This window comes from Narcine bancroftii, chromosome 3, assembly GCF_036971445.1.
Source record: "Narcine bancroftii isolate sNarBan1 chromosome 3, sNarBan1.hap1, whole genome shotgun sequence".
NCBI lineage: Eukaryota > Metazoa > Chordata > Chondrichthyes > Torpediniformes > Narcinidae > Narcine > Narcine bancroftii.
In genome coordinates this window covers 202,716,721-202,737,971 of record NC_091471.1, presented here as the reverse complement: position 1 = coordinate 202,737,971, position 21,251 = coordinate 202,716,721, and positions in this window count along the sequence as shown.

Sequence of the window (21,251 nt, the reverse complement as noted above, 5' to 3'; positions counted from 1 at the left end):
ACAAAGTGATTTTTAGACATTTTATCCTTACAAACCTTTTGAGTTTGCCTTTTACTATTGAAGGCATTGTAGAAATCTGGTATTAGAGTCCTTAATTTTCAAGTTATCCTTTTTTACTATTTATGTAGAATGTGGATAAGTAGCTGAAAGAATAGAATTAATTCTTTTGTCCAATTTATTCTTTATGAATTCCGATTGAGACATGGCTCCATGGCAGCCCTTTTCCATCTGAAATAGCTGCATTCAGAAGCCAGTGAGTGTGGGCACTGACTTTGACCAGGGTGTGTCATCCTTCACTTCCTTTCAACAACATACCGAGATGGAGTTGGGCAGAATTTAAGAGCAGAAATCTAGTATACCTTTCACTACCAGCCTGAGACCACCCACAAATTAGAGAAACAACACCTCATCTTCCGTCTGGGCACCCTCCAACCGGATGGCATTAACATTGACTTCTCTGGTTTCTGTTAAACCTCCCTCCTCTCACCCCACCTTTCCTCTAGGTCTCTCTCTCTTTTTCTCTTTCTCTCTCTTCCCTTTTCCCTCTGTCTCCTTTCTCAGAGCCATCATGAATTCTCACCTCGCCAGTTGTCTGTTGGTCTGGACCCCTCCCCCTCTCATTCTTCCCCCTTTCTTTCCCCACCCTTTAATTCAGACTTTGTGTTTCTTCACTACTACCTAGAGCAGTGGTTCCTAACCTTTTACTTTCCACTCACGTACCATTTTCAGTATTCCCTGTGCCATAAGTGTTCTGTGATTAATAAGGGATTAAGGTGGTATGTGGGTGGAAAGAAAAAGTTTGAAAATCACTGTTTTAATCGTACCTCATTGACTCGTTATGTGCATGGTTTCATAACTCCAAAGGAAATGGGCCAATGACAATTTTTCTCAAGCAAAATATTTCAGTAACAATTGGGTCTAGAGCAGTGATTCTCAACCTTCCCTTCCCATTCACATACCACCTTAAGCAATCCCTTACCAATCACAGAACACTTATGGCATAGGGAATACTTAAAGTGGTATGTGAGTGGAAAGTAAAAGGTTGGGAACCACTGACCTAGAGGAGGGGCTCAAGCCCAAAAGGTAAGTTATATATATTTACATCTTATGGATGCTGAGAGTGGCTGAGTTCCTCCAGCATTTCTGTGTTTTGACTTTGTTTCACTGACAACAATAAAGAGAATTTTTTTGGCTCCAAAGAAAATAAAGGAACAAATATACGCTAATTTTAGATCAGTGCAAAAGCACTAGGGGAAAAATAGTGAGGAATTTTAATTGTCTTAATATTCAGTGAAAGAGGTAAGCCCAACAAGAGCGGTGGTGATGGAGGGGCAAATTTTGATCTAATTTTAGAGAATGATGCTGAGAAAGTGGAGAGATGATTGGTTGAGAGGATTTTGTGCATAATGAGAATAAATAGTTAGATTTAGCATAGTCTTGGGGAAAAAAAATTAAAAATTAAATGAGAATAAAGATTTTTAATTGAGCCAATTTTTTTGAGATTGCAAAGTGACTTAGCAAATGTTGTCAGGAAGTAGCTACTTGAAGGTCAATCAGCCACAGAACAATGGGGGCCACAAATGGAGATTCAAGGGGTTCTGTATAAATCTATTGCTACAAAGAAAAAGGGCAGGATTGACAAATCCCAAGCTCCTGAAGATTAAGACATAAAAGGTAAGCTTATGTCAGACTGACCGCTTAACACAGCAGAAAGTCTGGAAGCATTTAGAAAGTGCAGGAATAAAATTAAAAAGGAAAATGAGGAATGCAAAGAAAGTATGAAGAGAGAAAATTGAAAGGGATTTTTTTTTAATGCATAAAAGACTAGCGGGATAATGAAGGAAAGTCTGTAAGAAACCATAAAGGTAACCAATGTGTGTAAGTGAAAGATTGAATAAGGCTCTTTATAAATACTACAAAACTGTTTTCTAAAATGAAGAGTTTGATCCTACTATTGTTATAGAAAATGAGTGTGAAATGTTAGATATACGCATGTAGTAAAAGATGGGCCATTGAGATGATTATCATTTCTGATGATGAATGCATTGTGATGGCCAGGTGAACCCATCCCAAAAGTAAGGGAAGAAATTGCAGTGTCCATTTCCAATTTGGGAAGTGGTACCAGAAGATTGGGGGAATGCTTGTTTTACCATTGCTTAATTTTTAAAATTTAGACCTACAGCACGATAACAGGCCATTTCAGCCCATGAGCCCATGCCACCCTACAGCCCTGGTACATTTTGAATGGTGGGAGGAAACCCACGCAGACACGGGGAGAATGTATAAACTCCTTACAGACAGTGCAGGATTTGAACCCAAGTCGCTGGTGTCATAGCAGCTACACTAACCATGCCACCCTAAATCAAGTTGTGGGGTAAGAAAATTATTGAAGTCCATTCTAAGGAATAATATATACAATAAAACACTGTTACCTGGAATTCAAGCAACTGGCAGCCTCAAGCAAGTGACAAAAAAGTCGAAGAAAATAAATAGGTGAAAAATATGGAAGTTTAAAATTGGCGCTCCTTGCCATTTGTTCACCAATCCACACAACACGCAAACTGAATAAACTGGAAAATTCACTTATCCCACATCTACCAATCCCCATAGGTACTGGGTACCAAGAAAGATCCAGATTAGATACTGACAGTCAACATAGATTTGTAAAAGGAATGTTGCATATGAATTTTTGAGGCATTAAATAAGTGAGTTAATGATGTTTTTCTTGAAAAGAAATACAGAGGTTACACTGTAAGATGCTAACCACTAGTTAGCAACAGAAAGGATGGCCAGATAACAGTTTGCCAAGAAGTATTTAAAAGAGCCTGCAGAATTCTGGAAATAGGTCTTGCAGACAGATGAGATCAAGATTAACCTGTATCAGAGTGATGGCAAGAGCAAAATGTGGAAACATCAAGGAACTGCCCAAGATCCAAAGCATACCACCTTTGCCGTGGTTTGTATCTTGCAGTGTAGCCTCTATATTTCTGTTCCTTAAGATTTCTGTGAACAGTGGTCATTGACACATCCACACCTGCCTCCTGAAGAGTGTTTCTGATCTATTGGACATAGGTTTGGGGAGTTTTTTATTCATTATGATGAGAATTCTTCTGATATCTGCAGTGGTGGTCTTCCTTGGAATACCAGTCCCTTTGGGATCACTGAGCTCTCCAGTACACTATTTCTTCTTAATGATGTCCTAAAATGTTGATTTTGGTAATCTGTAGGTGATATCTCACTGTTTTATTCTTGTTTCTCAGCCTTATAATGGCTTCTTTGACTTTTAGTGGCACAACTCTGGTCCTCATGTTGAAAAATGGCAACTACAGATTCCAAAAGTGATCAAAAGCTTAGAAGCAAGCCTAGATCCCTTATACCTGCACCAATGAAACAATTAAACATACCTGAGTACTGACAAACATCTGTGAAGCCAAATGTCCTAAACATTATGGTGCCCTGAAATGAGGGAATAATGTATAAAAAAGTGCTGTAATTTATACATGGTCAAACCAAAATGTATACAAATAACTGAATAAAATCTGGAATGTGCACTTTAATCACATGTGAATTGTTTGATGACAAATTAAAACTGTGGAACACAGGGGCAAATAAAGGAAAAAGTGTGTTTGTCCCAAACAGTATGGAAGGCAGGGTAGTTAATGTGGATTTTAGCAAGGTTTTTGATGATCTGTTTTGCTAAGTAAGTAAAAATATAAAAGCTCTTGTGGTCCAAGGAGATAAATGCAACAAAAATAGCCAAGTAGTAGGAAACAAAAAGCAATCATTGCAAGGCACTAATTGTTCAATACAGAATTTAGACCTCCATGCTTGCCTTTTTGTCCATTTAAATTATTCCATTTGGAAACTTCCAGGCAAACCTCAAAGCAAAGCTCGACGATGCAATCCGCCTCACGGACCCGTCCCCTGAAACCCTCTGGGATCAGTTGAAGACTACCATACTGCAATCCACTGAAGAGGTACTGGGCTTCTCCTCCAGGAAAAACAAGGACTGGTTCGACGAAAACAGCCAGGAAATCCAAGAGCTGCTGGCAAAGAAGCGAGCTGCCCACCAGGCTCACCTTACAAAGCCGTCCTGTCCAGAGAAGAAACAAGCCTTCCGTCGCGCATGCAGCCATCTTCAGCGCAAACTCCGGGAGATCCAAAATGAGTGGTGGACTAGCCTCGCCAAGCGAACCCAGCTCAGCGCGGACATTGGCGACTTCAGGGGTTTCTACGAGGCTCTAAAGGCTGTGTACGGCCCCTCACCCCAAGTCCAAAGCCCGCTGCGCAGCTCAGACGGCAAAGTCCTCCTCAGCGACAAGATCTCCATCCTCAACCGATGGTCAGAACACTTCCAATCTCTTTTCAGTGCCAACCGCTCAGTCCAAGATTCCGCCCTGCTCCAGCTCCCTCAACAGCCCCTAAGGCTAGAGCTGGATGAGGTCCTCACCCAGGATGAGACATATAAGGCAATCGAACAACTGAAAAGTGGCAAAGCAGCAGGTATGGATGGAATCCCCCCAGAGGTCTGGAAGGCTGGCGGCAAAACTCTGCATGTCAAACTGCATGAGTTTTTCAAGCTTTGTTGGGACCAAGGAAAACTGCCTCAGGACCTTCGTGATGCCACCATCATCACCCTGTACAAAAACAAAGGCGAGAAATCAGACTGCTCAAACTACAGGGGAATCACGCTGCTCTCCATTGCAGGCCAAATCTTCGCTAGGATTCTCCTAAATAGAATAATACCTAGTGTCGTCGAGAATATTCTCCCAGAATCACAGTGCGGCTTTCGCGCAAACAGAGGAACTACTGACATGGTCTTTGCCCGCAGACAGCTCCAAGAAAAGTGCAGAGAACAAAACAAAGGACTCTACATCACCTTGGTTGACCTCACCAAAGCCTTCGACACCGTGAGCAGGAAAGGGCTTTGGCAAATACTAGAGCACATCGGATGCCCCCCAAAGTTCCTCAACATGATTATCCAACTGCACGAAAACCAACAAGGTCGGGTCAGATACAGCAATGAGCTCTCTGAACCCTTCTCCATTAACAATGGCATGAAGCAAGGCTGTGTTCTCGCACCAACCCTCTTTTCAATCTTCTTCAGCATGATGCTGAACCAAGCCATGAAAGACCTCAACAATAAAGACGCTGTTTACATCCGGTACCGCACGGATGGCAGTCTCTTCAATCTGAGGCGCCTGCAAGCTCACACCAAGACACAAGAGAAACTTGTCCGTGAACTACTCTTTGCAGACGATGCCGCTTTAGTTGCCCATTCAGAGCCAGCTCTTCAGCGCTTGACGTCCTGTTTTGCAGAAACTGGCAAAATGTTTGGCCTGGAAGTCAGCCTGAAGAAAACTGAGGTCCTCCATCAGCCAGCTCCCCACCATGACTACCAGCCCCCCCACATCTCCATCGGGCACACAAAACTCAAAACGGTCAACCAGTTTACCTATCTCGGCTGCACCATTTCATCAGATGCAAGGATCGACAACGAGATAGACAACAGACTCGCCAAGGCAAATAGCGCCTTTGGAAGACTACACAAAAGAGTCTGGAAAAACAACCAACTGAAAAACCTCACAAAGATAAGCGTATATAGAGCCGTTGTCATACCCACACTCCTGTTCGGCTCCGAATCATGGGTCCTCTACCCGCATCACCTACGGCTCCTAGAACGCTTCCACCAGTGTTGTCTCCGCTCCATCCTCAACATTCATTGGAGCACTTTCATCCCTAACGTCAAAGTACTCGAGATGGCAGAGGTCAACAGCATCGAGTCCACACTGCTGAAGATCCAGATGCGCTGGGTGGGTCACGTCTCCAGAATGGAGGACCATCGCCTTCCCAAGATCGTGTTATATGGCGAGCTCTCCACTGGTTACCGTGACAGAGGTGCACCAAAGAAAAGGTACAAGGACTGCCTAAAGAAATCTCTTGGTGCCTGCCACATTGACCACCGCCAGTGTGCTGATATCGCCTCAAACCGTGCATCTTGGCGCCTCACAGTTTCGCGGGCAGCAACCTCCTTTGAAGAAGACCGCAGAGCCCACCTCACTGACAAAAGGCAAAGGAGGAAAAACCCAACCCCAACCAACCAATTTTCCCCTGCAACCGCTGCAATCGTGTCTGCCTGTCCCGCGTCGGACTTGTCAGCCACAAACGAGCCTGCAGCTGACGTGGACATTTACCCCCTCCATAAATCTTCGTCCGCAAAGCCAAGCCAAAGAAAATTTAAGTGCCTATATAAATATATATATATTTTTAATATAGTGATTGTTTCTGATTAACAGTTATTACAACAAAGGACTTCCAGTGCTCCCACTGTGCTGGACTTTGCACTTCCAGACTAGGACTGCAAAGTCACCTTCGTGTCCATGGACGAACTGCACAACCACGTGTCTTCTTTGAACTGAAGGATGACCAATAAATGTTTCTGATTCTACCATCTCTTCTGACAACAGGTTCCAGATATTAATCATACACTGTGTAACAAAAGAAAACTCGTATTCCCTTTGAAACTCCTTTCTCTTACCTGTACCCATTTCTATTTAATAGCCCCAATGTGCAAAAATGATTATGATTATCTACCCATTTGCCTCCTTTGCTCCATTCAAAACAAACCCTATTTTATCCATTATCTCCCCTTAACTAAAGTCCTTCAATCTAGTCAACTTCCTGGTGAATCTCCTTTTCATTCTCGTTAGTGCAACCACATCCTTTTCATAGGATGGTGATCGCAGCTTCACTTAAGTCTAACTAGCATCTTGTAAAGTTGCATAATAATGTCCCCACTCTTAGATTGAAGGGAAGCATAAAAGAAAAGCTTAAAATATAAATGGCAATAGAATTTAAACCAGAGAAGTGCAGTTTTTTTTAAAAAAGCATAAAATGCAGCAAACATTCATTAGGTGAGGCAGCATTATTAGAAAGGGAAGCAATGTCAACATACCAGATCTAAAACCCTGAAGAGAATTTCAGACATGACACATGAATTCTGCTTCTCCTTCCATGGATGCTGCTCAAGCAGCTGAATAATGTTTCTAGCATTTTCTGTTTTTGTTTCAAAATTTCAGCAACATTAAGTTGATTTGATTTTCATTAAAGTGTGTGGGAATGCAACAAGGCAAGGAAATATACGTTAAATGGGAAAGTATTGAATGGCATGGAAGGACAGAAGGATCTTAGAATGTATAATTACATATCTCTAGATGTGATACAACCAGTTAATAAGGTGACAGAGAGCACAAAAACTAAGGCTATTTATTTGGTTAAAGCGTGAATACTGTAGGCAAGTGATAGGTGGATTCAGGTGAGGTGGAAGGGTTACCAGGCAGGTGGAGCCAAGTGGAGGAGGGTAGTGGAGACATCAAAGGGCTCACCATTATGGAATCTGATAAGAAAGAAATTTGTCTGGCTTTATTTACTCTCTTTGCCCCTCCTCGTTACTGAAATCAGAACTTCAAAAATCTCCTTTGCTTTGGAATTTTCCCTCTTAAACCTCCTTGGCAATTTTGCGTCTCAGTCCATCAACAAACACCATCTTGGACTACTAAACTCTGACTGTGCTTCTGGCCACTTTGCCAAACTCCTCTTAAATATTTACACATACGGTTTCACAAATTAAACAAGCAAGAACAATTTCATTGTTTCGACATAATGTGTCAATTTCATTATGTTTCACACTTTCATTATGTCATTCCATTCAAATCCAGTAGGTGGCAGTGGTTAGTGCTTAATTCAACTGCAGCACTTCAAGTAAATTGGCATTGACTTTAATTTAAATGAAAACAGTTTTTATATTATTGACATAAATTTGTTGTACTCAGTTATTACAGTTTGAAAGAGTTTGTAAATACACGACTCTTTTCAAAGAATAAAATGGAATTAGTTATCAATAAATTTGTACGAAATATAACCTGCTTAGCAGCTTTAATGTGTGATTATATGTTGTGGATCTGTTCAGCCAAATGCTTATGGCTGGCTTTGTGTTTGTCACATCATCTTCAATGTTCATAGGAACTCTTAGAGATAAAAGAAGACTTGAAAGCATTCTGGTTTTGTGTGTTCCAGGGCTGATGAGGCCAATATGGAACCACACAGAACTTCTGTGACTGATGCATGACTTGAGAATGTTACGGAGTCCAGAGGACCCCAAAAGACAGCAGCAATAGAGATGCACCACAACACAGATTTACTTCAACAAAAGTAGTTTTTAATTATATTTGAACAAGAAAACAGAATTAAACTTTAACTTATTACTTAACCTACTTATTTAACCTACCTCACCCACTTTATCCACCCTATAATACTAAGCGCAGGTGTGTGTAATGTGTATTTAAGATTAGAAAAGTTCTTTGGATCACAGTCCAATCTCACCGGTTGCAGGCAATTCTTGTACTATGTACAGAAGTTAGCATTAACAAAGTTCACCAGTCTTTGGTGCTTAACAGGCAAATGGTTACCACTCAGGAGGGTTCTTGTTGGTCTTCAGAGAGATAATCATTTTTGTTCCAGGACATCTGCCCCTGATTCCTTTCCAATCAGTCTTGCTGACAAAACTTGCCCTCTTCATGGTTCTCCAGATAATCCTCTTTTTTTCAGGTCACCTTTCAGGCAGTCAGCCTTCTCCTTTCAGTCTTTCAAAAGTTTGCAAGCTTTGTCCTTCTGGAATTGATTTCTGTCTCCTCTCTCTCTATTTTCACACCCTCCCTCTCTGAGAACAAAACTGTTCTCCCTCTGCCTGTTCCCAGGCAAGCTGTATGTTGATACTTTGTTGCTCTTTTGCAAAAAGCACACTGTAAAAGTCCTGCAAAAAATCTGTTTTGAAATGTGTGTGCAAGCTGCTCGAGCAATAAACCACCTCTAAATACTCTGTCACAAGTATCACAGTACCATGCAGTGCTCCTTCTCCACTTTGAGTAATGTGGGCCACAGATTCTGAGCAAGTGAAGATGATACTTTTTTTAAAGGTTTTAAGTACATATTTTACCTCTTTCTACCCAGTAATCTCTCCCTATGACAGAGCTACATACAGTTTTGTTATGACAGTTTTTTTTTCTGTTTGAAATGGGGAAAAAAGCTTGGAAATTACTGATTCTAATTCAAGATCTGCTGATCTCTCAAAATGTGATACCCACAAAAGGAAAGGAACTTAAAACTAGTTAATTCAGAAAAATTGCCAAACAATACGTGGCATCGAAGGACTGATTTCTCTTTTTGACTGATGTTTTAGAAAAATAAATATTATGTAGGCAGTTATTTGAGCTGAAGACTCAGGATGATTTGGAGAAAAAAAAACAATGGAACATGAAGGAATATTAGCTCTTAAACATCTAAAGAACACTGAAATTATCAATGTTATAAAACAGTCAGCCACAATCTTTCCAAACACATCAAGCAAAAGTAATTTACGAGAATATAGAATCTGACTTGCATTTCCCATGTTTTTATTTTACACCATTTGCTACACCTACTGAAATTTCACATCTTATCCTTTTTTTTTCAAAATTTTTGTCACTTTCATTTAAACCCAAAATGAAAACTTGCATATTGGCATTGCTGGAAAGACTTTTCAACAAATAAATATATATATAAATTTTGTACAGTGATTCAAATAAATTATCATTCACTGTGCTCTTGACAATTGAAACAAATCTGCAAGTCAATTTGAATGTTGATTAGCCTCATAGCAGAGAAGTGAGTAAAGCAAAATAATTCTTACCTTCATATATTTACAATGACACAGAAAGAGACCTTTTGGCTCCTCAAGCCTATCATTTATTGAGATTATTCACACTGTTCCATTTTGGTCAATATTTTTCACTATAATTTTAAATTTAAATTTAAATTTCTAATTTAAAATTCATCAATTGCTCTTTGCATGAAGAGCCTTTATCATGTGTTGGAGTTGTTCTTACCGACATCAGAAAAAAATAGCCCTATTCCTCACTCCTAAATATCCTAACGATGTAAAAAGATTTCCTCTATTCTCACTATTAAATACCTTTTCTGAATATCTTAAAAACCTAAATCAAATTGCCCTTCACCTAATAAATTGCAGGAAAGTCAACCCTCAAATTGATTCTCAACGTTTCATTCTGAAATGTCAAGTATGTTGCATTCATCCAAAACAAATGTATCCCTCCTAAAATAAAGCAAACAGCTGTAGTGCACACAGGGTTTTGAACAGCTGCAACAAAACTCCACCTCCTTGCAGGTAAACAAGAAATCTGCAGGTACCGGTTGGGGGTGGGGGGGGGGGGAGTGGGGAAGGGGGAGGAGCAGAATAGAAGCTAGCCAGGTGATGAGTGGACAAAGGTAGGGCGGGGGAAAGTATGATGCAGAACTAAGAGGTGATAGGATAAGAGGGCAGAGGGCTAAGAAAGATCTTGAAGTGGTTGGCCACTGGGAGATCCTTCCTGTTGCAGTGGATGGGGCAAGGTTGCTCAACAAAGCGATCCCCCAATCTGCATCTATTCCTCCCAATCTAGAGGAGACCACACCAAAACCACTAGAGCATAAATGACCCCTGCAGATTCATGTAAAGTGTTGCTTCACTTTGATAGACTGTATGGGGCCACATATGGTGGTGAGGGAAGAGGTGCAGGTGGCCACTTATTTCAATTCCACACCCGACTGCCATACTGACGTGTCTGTCCATGGTCTTATGAACTGTCAAGTTGAGGTCACTAATAAACTAGAGGAACAATTAATATTCCATCTCACCTCCAATCAGATGCTTTCGATATTGACCAATTCCGTTAACTCCTTCTCTGGTCTCTTTTTTCTTTATCCCTCTGTTTCTTTTTCTCCAGCTCCACAGCCCCTTCCATTCCTTCTCTTATCAGAGAGCAATCTCTCTTAGCCCTCTTCCCCATCACCTCTTTTTAATTTGATTCATAGAGTCAAACAGTGCAGAACAGGTCCTTTGGCTCAATTTGTCCATGTCAACTAAATTGGCATTCTGGGCTTGTCCCACTTGCCTGCATTGGCCTGTTTCCTTCTGCCCACTAAACAAGGTGATCAAATATTTAGGTGTCCAGGATCAGCAAATAATTCCTGAATTAAGTGATATTCATAGTGTATAAATCCATGCTGGCCCTCTGATCAAGGCTTCTGTCTGTTAACAACCCGCAAGTTGACTGGTGAGATTGAAGCTGATTATTTCTTTGCTAATCTTTCCCACCCTTCTCAAACACTGGAGTGATACATGCCCTTTACCCTCATTAATTGGTCCATCACCATTTTCTACAGTGTTTACTTCTGAGGCAAGATAGCAATTTAGGTTAAAAGGAGTGATGTAATGAGGGAACAGGCAGATGGCTTAGTAAAGGTGTCATCTATCAAGTGGCATTAAGGATTGGAGGCTAAAGGTATGGGGATGAAAATTTATCCTTATTTACATGGCATTGTGAATTTCATCATTGATCCCTGAGCATCTTTGTATATATCTATCTACATTGTCTGAGGTGAACATTGTCTACATCAGTGGTTTTCAAACTGCCCCCACAAACTCAAATTCCACCTTAAGCAATCCCTATACCATAGGTGCTCTGTGATTAGTAAGAGATTGCTTAAGGTGGTATGTGGGTGGAAAGAAAAAGTTTGAAAACCACTGTTTTAATTACACCTAATTGACTCATTATGTGCATGGTTTCATAACTCCAAAGAAAATGGGCCAATGACAATTTTTCTAAGCAAAAATATTTCAGTATCAATTGGGTCTAGAGCAGTGGTTCTCAACCTCTTCCCACTCTCATCCCACCTTGAGCACTTATGGCATAGGATTGCTTAAGGTGGAGTGTGAGTTTAGGGAGGCAGTTTGAAAACCACTGGTCTACATTGAATAACAAAGAAGACCCTGTTAAATGTTAAGCTCAAGCTTCCTTACCTCTAATCTTGTTAACCAAAGAAGCATCTTTTGTCATAAAAAGTTTGCAATGCAATTTCCTCTCCCCAAGATCTTGTTGCCTCCTGCCCGTTGGTAGTATTGGGAGGAAAAATGTGTGCTGCAAGGTCCAGACAAAGAAGAAAGATGCATTTCTTTTCTTGATAGCACTGGACAATGAAGGTTTATCTTTCTGAACACTTTTGGATGTATTTTTTGGATTTTGGGTGCTGATCATGCAAATCAGTTTAAAATTTTCCATTCTTGTTCTGTTTCATAGATATAACCTATTTTTTGTTGATTTCCTGTCATGTTTTAAGGCTACTTGAAGCATGAAGTGGAACATATAATCGAAAATTTATTTTCTGCAATCGCATTTGGACATCTTCCCTGCTGATGGTGCAGTCAGTGACGAATATGGTGAAAGGTTCCACTGGGACATTGTGACCATGGAAAAACGGGATTAAGGCAACTGAAAGCCAGTAATGCTGGCTGACAATTGTTGGACACTGACACAAGAGGCATCAGATGCTGAGTACAAATGAAAATAAGCAGCAAAACATTTTTAACTCAGTTTAGCTAACACCGTGTCAGCATCATTATGTGATTAAACATGATAATTCAATAAAAGAATTTAATGCTTCTCCAACTTCATACATGAAATTTGTCTTCAGCTTAAAGTTATCTTCAGAAAGCCAGCCATTTTGGAAAAAAAAAATTGTCCAGTGTATTTTGAGAAACATCATTGCATTCTCTGTCATGGTGCAACTGGACTCTCGAATAAGCTGATTTTCCCTTTACTTTTATGTTTTTAATTTTATCCCCCTTCCCATTTAGTATCTCCTCTGTCCCTCTTTGAGAATCTGGTGGTGCGGGGTTGGGTAGTGAGGGGGGGGGGGTTGTGTTGAGCTTCTGAAGGAGGGGTATCAATCAATAACTAGACTCAGGCCTGCAAGCTGGTAAGATACAACAATGGATATCTGAGCCCAGCAGTGGATGTCGGAGATACTATTAAAAAAGCTAGGAGTTAAGGGGAGATTGAGAGCTATCTGACTGCCGAATGTGTGTGCCTCTGTTTGGTGAGCAATGATGCAAGCATCCTTGATGATTTGTTTCTAAATTCCTCTAGTTGCTCTGAGGTATTCAAACTAATCATGGTAGCACTTTTGGCAACCTCCTTGTCGTGAGCAGTCCATACATGTGAAAATAACTGTGATTTAATTGAATGATTAAATACGCTAAAGTGCCTGAATGACTGACTCCATTGTTGAAGGAAATACTCTGAGTGAAAAGTTTTCACTACTGAGAAAACATTTTGGCTGAAGCAGCTGATCTCTTTCTGCTGGGATTTAGAACAGGGGCCAGTGCAGTGAGTTCTGTCAGCCGGGGAGGAATGGGCTGAGATAGACTGTGAGCTCTCAGCCAAGCCCAACACTTTAATCCTCCATTCCATCCTGCTCTGATCTCTCTGTCTTTATTTCCCTATATTGTTGCACCAAATCCAAAAATAAGCTAAAGGAAAAAGCTTATAAATAAGCAATTTGTAGCTCTGAAGATTCAACATGGAGTTCCATAGCCTTAGGTAATATCAACATTGAACATAGCACAGTATAGCATAGGAACAAGCCCTTCAGCCCCCATGTCTGCACCAAAGACGTTGCCCATTTTAAACTAAATCTTTGTGGCATGCACATGATACATATCCATCTATACCCTCCCTGCATATACATGTCTATCTGGAAAACACTACTGTTGTATCTGCTTCCATACTACTTCTGGCAGCCCATTCCCAGCACTCTCTGTGTAAAAAAAAGACAGCCATATATCACTACAGCATAGAAACAGGCCCTTCGGCCTTCTAGTCTGTGCAGAACTTTTTTTTGCCTAGTCCCACTGACCTGCATCCAGTCCATAGCCCTCCATACCCCTCCCATCAAGGTACCTGTCCAAATTCTTCTCAAATGTTAAAATTGAGCCCGCCTTTAACACTTAGAATTTAACATGAATTTAACATGGAACTCAGTCACATTTCTGAATGGTGGGAATTGCACCATAGCTATTTTCAGTTCAGCTAATGATTTTGCTCGTTATCCCTGACTCAAAAGCATGCACCTGTATCTATTTCTGACTAAAGGGTCAGGTTTTTCTTCTTAGAACCATAGAACATTACAGCACAGAAACAGGCCCTTTGGCCCTTCTAGTCTGTGTTGGACTATTATTCTCTCTTGTCCCACTGACCTATTCTGACCATAACCCTCCATACATCTCCCATCCATGTACCTGTCCAAATTCTTCTTAAATGTTAAAATTGAGTCTGTATTCACCACCTCAGCTGGCAGCTTGTTCCACACTCCCATCACTCTCTGTGAGAAGAAACCCCATTGAATGACTGGGATATTCAAGTCATACATACCCTGAAGGGGATAAAATATGCTCTGCACATTTCCTTTAAACTTTTACCCCTCACCTTAAATGCATTTTGCTCTCATAATTTTATGAACATCTATCAGTTCACCCCATTGGCCTCTGAGTTTCTCTAACCTCTCCACATTCCTCATACCTTCTAATCCAGCCTGTTAAATCTCTTCTGTACCCTTCCAACCCCTCCACATCCTTCCTGTGGGATGAATTGCAGACAATATTCTCAGAGTAGCCTAAGTTTTTATATAGCTACAGTATCACTTCTGTGTGTTTATGCTCAATGCTCTGACCAATGAAGGCAAGCTTACCACACATCATCTTTACCACTCTATCTTCTTATGCAGCTACTTTCAAAGAGCTATGAATCTGAACTCCAGATCCCTCTGCACATCATTGTTTTTAAGGGTCCAGTCATTAACTGTTTACTTTCCCGTTACATATGACCTCCCACAACATAACATCCCACATTTGCGTGGATTAAATTCTATCTGTCTGCCCATATCTGCAATTGACTTTTGATATTTTTTGATAGCCATCTGCACTATCAATTGGTCCACTATGTGTCATCTGCAAATTTACTAACCCATGCACCTGATTTTTCATCAAGCCATTTATACATAACACAAATAACAGGAGTCCCAACACCCAATTCTGCAGAACATGACAGGTCACATGCCTCCAGCCCAAACAACACACTCTCACTGCTACATTCTGTCTTCCATTGGCCAACCAATCCTGAAACCAAACCATCAATTCACCATCATGGTACTTTTCCCAGAACAAGGAAGATAATTTTTTTCTCTCTCAAAAGGCAATGGATCTTTGGAACTCCATTGATAACAGATGTAGATTCTTGGGTTGTTTTTCAGTTTTGAAGGGTGGAATGGCCTACTTCTGATCCTAATATATACACCGTATATTTCAGTGTATAATTTGAGTCATGAAACCCTCAAAAATCACTCAAAAAATGGGAGTTGATTTATACACCCAATATACTTTAGAGACTTTAAATTCAGGTCAAAAACCATTTGATGCTTATTTGGCATATTAGTCGACCGTAGAAGCTCCTCCCCACAGCTGGTGCTGCCATAACCCACACAGACATTCTACAATTTTAGAGCCTGAGGTTCCCCACTCCTACCTAGAGGTCTAAGGTTGTTGCTCCTGCTCAGGAGAATGAGGTCGCTGCTTCTGCCACGTACGTCCAAGTTTCATGCTTTCACTGAGAGAACGATGTCGCTACTCCTACTCAGAAGAATGAGTTCGCTGCTCTTGCCCGGTAGGCCGAGGTTTTTTTTTAAACTTAAAAAAAAAAATTTCTTGCTTAATTTACAGCTTTGTTACTTGGTGATTGGGTGTTGTAACAAATTTTGGGTTGTTGCTGGGAGGCCTGGATGCCCCAAAGATGGGAGGGGGTGTCAACTTTTATGCCCGATAAACCATAAAACCATTAAAATGAGGCAAGAAAGGGGGTCAACCTATCTGCTTGTCGACTTATACTCTGAAATATGTGGTATGTTCCTCCTTCGACCTTCTCCAGACTCATCTGTTGTTTTTCAATCATCCTCACCTATTTTTCTCTTGAACTGTTATACCAATTGAAACCTTATCCTTCATCTTACGATGATATATTTCTTTATTTCTATTTTCAAGTTCAAATGAAAACTCTTTATTCTCTGTGCAGACGTGAGCTGATCTGGCGATAATAACTAAAATCTTCTAACCTATGGACAGTACTTGGGACAAAGCAGCCTGCAAGACTGGCACCCATGCACTAGCCTAAACTTTAATTTCCTCCACCACATGTTCTCAATGGTTACATTAACCATATAACCATATAACCATATAACCACTTACAGCACAGAACAGGCCAATTCGGCCCTACTAGTCCATGCCGTAGCAAATCCCCACCCTCCTAGTCCCACTGACCAGCACCCGGTCCATACCCCTCTAGTCCCCTCCTATCCATGTAACGATCCAGTCTTTCCTTAAATGTAACCAATGATCCCGCCTCGACCACGTCTGCCGGAAGCTTCTACAGAACCTTCTACAGAATACACTGCAGTTGCTTGCCCTGATATATCCAATTGCCCTCCCAAACCTGCAACCTCTGCACCAAGAGGGATAAGGACAAGATGACACCATTGCCACCTGTAACTTCCCCTCAAATCATACACTCCCTGACTTGGAAATGCATTGCTGGCCCACATTTTTGTTGGGTCTACATCCTGTAATTCCATACCCAAGAGCACTTCACTAGAAAGATTGCAGCTGTCCTTAAAAGGTAGCTCATTACCATCTTCTCAAGGGAATTTGGAAAAGCATTGAATGCTGGGACCATCAGTCATGTCCAGATACCAGAAAAAAGTAAGAATGAAAGAAAGAGATTGCTCTAAAACATTAGCATTACTCTGGACACTGAAATGGCAGACCTACCAAATAGAGCCACCATTTATTGACTTCATTTTAGTTCTCAGCAATGCTGTTCTTTCTCACCAATCAATGAACGGAACGCATTCTTAAGGACATCCCACAAGGTTGACTGTTCTTTCTCATCTCCAATGATAGTATGGGTCCTGCCTGGAAGTTATGCGAAACCCCACTGAATGATTGGGATATTCAGCAGTATGTTCGGTGCAGCACTTGCTCGACTATTTGAGTGACTGGCCCCTTCATTCCCCCTTTATCCATTTGCAAATTAGCCTGAAAGCATTTTTATCAGTAGCTGCATGGTGCATCATTAACCAGGCCAGGTTTAGTTCAATGGATGGTTTTGGATACCCATGAAATAGGTTTTTGAAGCAGAAAACAACAAGGTTTAAGTGGCATATTGGGGTGAGGTTGTGGTGGTGGAGACTGCCCTTTTGTTTTAATTCTTCTCCGCTGGTCCATGTGTCATATTCAGTTACAGTGTGTTGTGTAGGTCAATAATTAAGCTGACACATTCAGTACTAACTTAGAAACATATCAGCCAGTGTGCTAAAGAATATCAGAGGAAGCTGGACAAATAGATATGGTTCTGGAACGAGGATGATGAAAATAATAGAAAAAGAATGTCATATCAAATTCTCTAACATCTGCACTGATAGCATTGTCTTTTCGTTAATGTTCAAAGCAGGTGAGGCTGGCTGGGCCTTCAGTTTCAACAAAGATAATCAGAGTTACTTTGTATAGTGAACAATTTTTTTAATATATAGTTCAGGCTATTTCAGCTGCTCTTTGTAGTATTCATAAACTTCAGCAAAATTTGAAAAAAGTATTGTGATATCTATACATATTTGTTGTGGCGCTGTGTAAAATGTATTTGTGTCGTAAGTTCCTGGTCCATCAGCTCACTTGGATCCTCATGAAATGGGAGCTGAAAGACTACAAATCACACGGTTGATCAAGCTAGAAGATCAATTTTTAGTTTTCCCACCAAAAAGAACTCTTCTCAGTAATCCCTGCATCAGATCTTCAGTCCAAGCTTGGCGGTATTATAAACATCTGGGGCCATGTTCAAATTATTTAAATTGGTTGACCCAAGGAACCCGGAGGAGGTTAGGTCATTTATTTGCCTTGCCTGCCGTACTTGTGAAGTGCAGCTGTTTGACTGCTGGTCTGAAGAGAAAACATAAGTGTCTCCATGGTGTCTGATTCTTGTGTGATGCTTACATCAAATCTATTCTAGATTTAAGCTTTCAACCTTCTGATATAACTCTAGGGTGACAGGTGAGGTGAGGAGGAAAATCATTTTAATTTTCCCATTTCTTTTTTAAAAGTTTTAAAATTTAGTCTCAAGTCCAGTTTCTTTCACATATTTAAATTCCCTCGAGTAGGCTGTTAGAAGTCTGTTATCTGGTAAATTACTTTGGCTGTCCTGTAATTTTATCTGCTTACTTTCCAACAGAACTTGGAAATGAAGTTCCTTAACTATGCTTTCTATATTTCGGTACAGATGGGATCTTGATAGAAAAAGGAATTTTCTATAAAGAGGATGCCATTAAAATTGCTATCTCTAGAAAAAGCAATGGCAAAACATAACCAACCAAATTCCAAACCTGGCATAAGCTGTGGATCAATATTCCGGCACAGTCCAGCAGGTGAAGTCAGAAGTTGAAAGTCAGAAATAACAGATGCATACATCAGATTAATAGAATCAGTCCAGAACAGGAGTGTAGGATTGACCAATATTTACTCATTCAGTAGCAGGGCCAAAATTACAGCCAGCCCAAATATTAGCAATACCCCGTTTTGCTGAAAATTATGTGGGTATTAAAAATGCCTGCTCCTAAATGCCATTCCTTGTGTATTTTCCAGTTTTGTAAACAGAGGATTTGTCTTCTGTCCAATTTTCTTAGCCCTCAAAGAAATTCCACACTTACTGATAATATAGCTTGAAATAATTAGATGTGAATTAATTTATTTTTATTTCCTTTATAAACCCAAACAATAATAATTTCTGTCATTATTTTATTATTATTATTCTCTCTATTTGTCACACACAGGCCCTATTTTGGCAGAATTAGCTTTGTTTATCCATTAAATCACAAGTCCCTCTTGGGACAGGTTTTTAATATATTTTTGCCTTATATTTTTCTGTTTTGCAAATAAAAACAAGGCACCCGCTACTGCAAGAATTGTAATAATGAAAGCACCTGTAGCGACTACTACAGTAGAGCTAATAAATCAATTCACCAGACACAATGGTTAGTCAGCAAACACTGTTCAAACTTTCCTCCTCTTCTATATCACTTACGGCCCGGACACCTGAGACTGGAAGTACCGTCATCACATGCCTCCGACACACCCAAAGGACGCGTGGCTTAACGTGAAGACCACGGGAGCCCCGCACCATCTTGTAGGTGAGTACCTAACTCCCAAGTGCAGTGCGATTTGGCCCAGCCAGCTGAGTGAGCAGCGATTAGGCCCGCGGTTTGGCTGACTATGTTACACAACCACTCTGCCCGCTATACACCTTTACTTTAAATTATATTTAAATGTATACATACAGCCCATGGGCTTGGCCTGCCCAAATACCCCAATTAACCTAAAACCCCTGTGCGCTTTGGAGGGTGGGAGGAAACTGGAGCACCCGGAGAAAACCCACGCAGACATGGGGATAACGTACAAACTCTTTTCAGACAGCGCTGACGACTATGCTAACTGTTCTGCCTGCCTGTATGCTTGAAGTAAAAATAACTCAAACAAGGAGATGTAGTAGTGTATTAATATCAAAGTAGCTGGAATATTTCCAAGAAATGTATGGCATGGCAATGGAAATAATTCTTATTTTTATTCAGCCTACTAATTCGAGTAGCCAAATTGCAAAGGTACAAATGTGCTGTTTTATTATGTAGTGTTGACACAGTGACTTACATGAAGGTAGTTGTATCAATAAAATGAATTGAATGACAATATTACATTTGTGAATATTTGTAATTCCTGATCAAATCTATTCCTGTTAAGAACAAAATCTGTTCCAAGAAATGTATCCTTTCTCTAATTTATTGTTCCAAAAATCTGTGTTCAGAATGGGACTGGTTTTATTATTTAAACAGTGTTTGTGAGATTTTAATTGAAACTTTAGTCTGGATGCTAACTGCAAAGTTATTAACCTCAGTAGATTGCAGTAACACCTCATCACTCACAAACTATAGCAACAGCTGCTGAGACTTGATGGTTCTTGTAATGGGACCAGAATTTGTTTGTTTTGGAAAAAGGAAGGCTCAGGATTTTTGAGTATCTATGAGTATAACATTGCCTTTACGAATTGTGTGACACAACAGCCACTACTGTTATTTGACTTTTGACTTAGTTCCTTGACTCTCTAATTCCAGACATCACATCACTAAAGACTATATGTCATTAGCCCATTTTACACAGCGCTTGAAAGCTGGATTTTATCTGCCTTTTGAGTGCTGTGTGAAAGCATTAAAGGTAGATGGGTTGGGTCAAGACTTACCCAGCTTCGATCCATCAAGGTAGGTACTCTCAGCAATGAAGCATATTTGATTTATGGAGTCGGCTTTTTTCAGCTTCCAGAGATGGGTTATGTATCAGGCAGTAACGCAGCTTTTCTTTTTTTTTGAATATTTTATTTTCAGAATTTTCAATCAACATGCATTCAAAATGACAAATAATCAAAAAGAAAAACATCAATATCAATGATATTAACAAAAATAACACAAATATCGATCCACATGTCAATATTAACAAAAGTGAGAAAAAAGAAGTCAACGTGATTCAATTATTATAAAGAAAGAAAAATTACAATAATACAACAAAAATGCAAATTCCATGTCCATGTTGAACCAAAGGGAGAACAAAAAACAATAGAATGAATATAGAGAGAAAGAAGAACAGGAGGAACCCTCTCACCTCCCCTCCCAAGAAACAAGAAGAAAAAGTAAGAAAAGAGAAAGAATAGGACAAAGAAAAGACTGGCTTCACCAAAGATAAACCCCACTCCCATCGAGGGACAAATAACCTGACTTATCTAGGGTCCTTGGCGCTGCAAGCACTGGGGGAAAGAGACAGGAGGGGGAGAATCGTTAAAGGTTTTCCCTGATGTTCCTTGGGTATGAATTTCATATTAATAAAAATAGCTGTTTCTGCGGTTAGAGGTGATCTTCTCCAGGGGAACACAATAATCTTCCAGCAGGCTAAACTTAGTTGGGAATCAGATTTCCAAGTCATTGCTCTGCATTTCCTGGCCACTCCTAAAGCGAGCTTAACAAATTTTAATTGATATTTCAACAGCTTCATTTTAGGTCTTACGTCTTCTAAATTCTCCAACAAAAATAATTTAGATGCTTGAGTGCGTTGAATTCAGTATTTTTTTTTCCAGGAGATTAACCAAATCTTCCCAGAAAGGCCTCACTTTAGTACATGACACAGGTTGAATGCAGGAAAGTTCTTATTTCTTGACCACATCAAAAACATCTGATATTTCTGA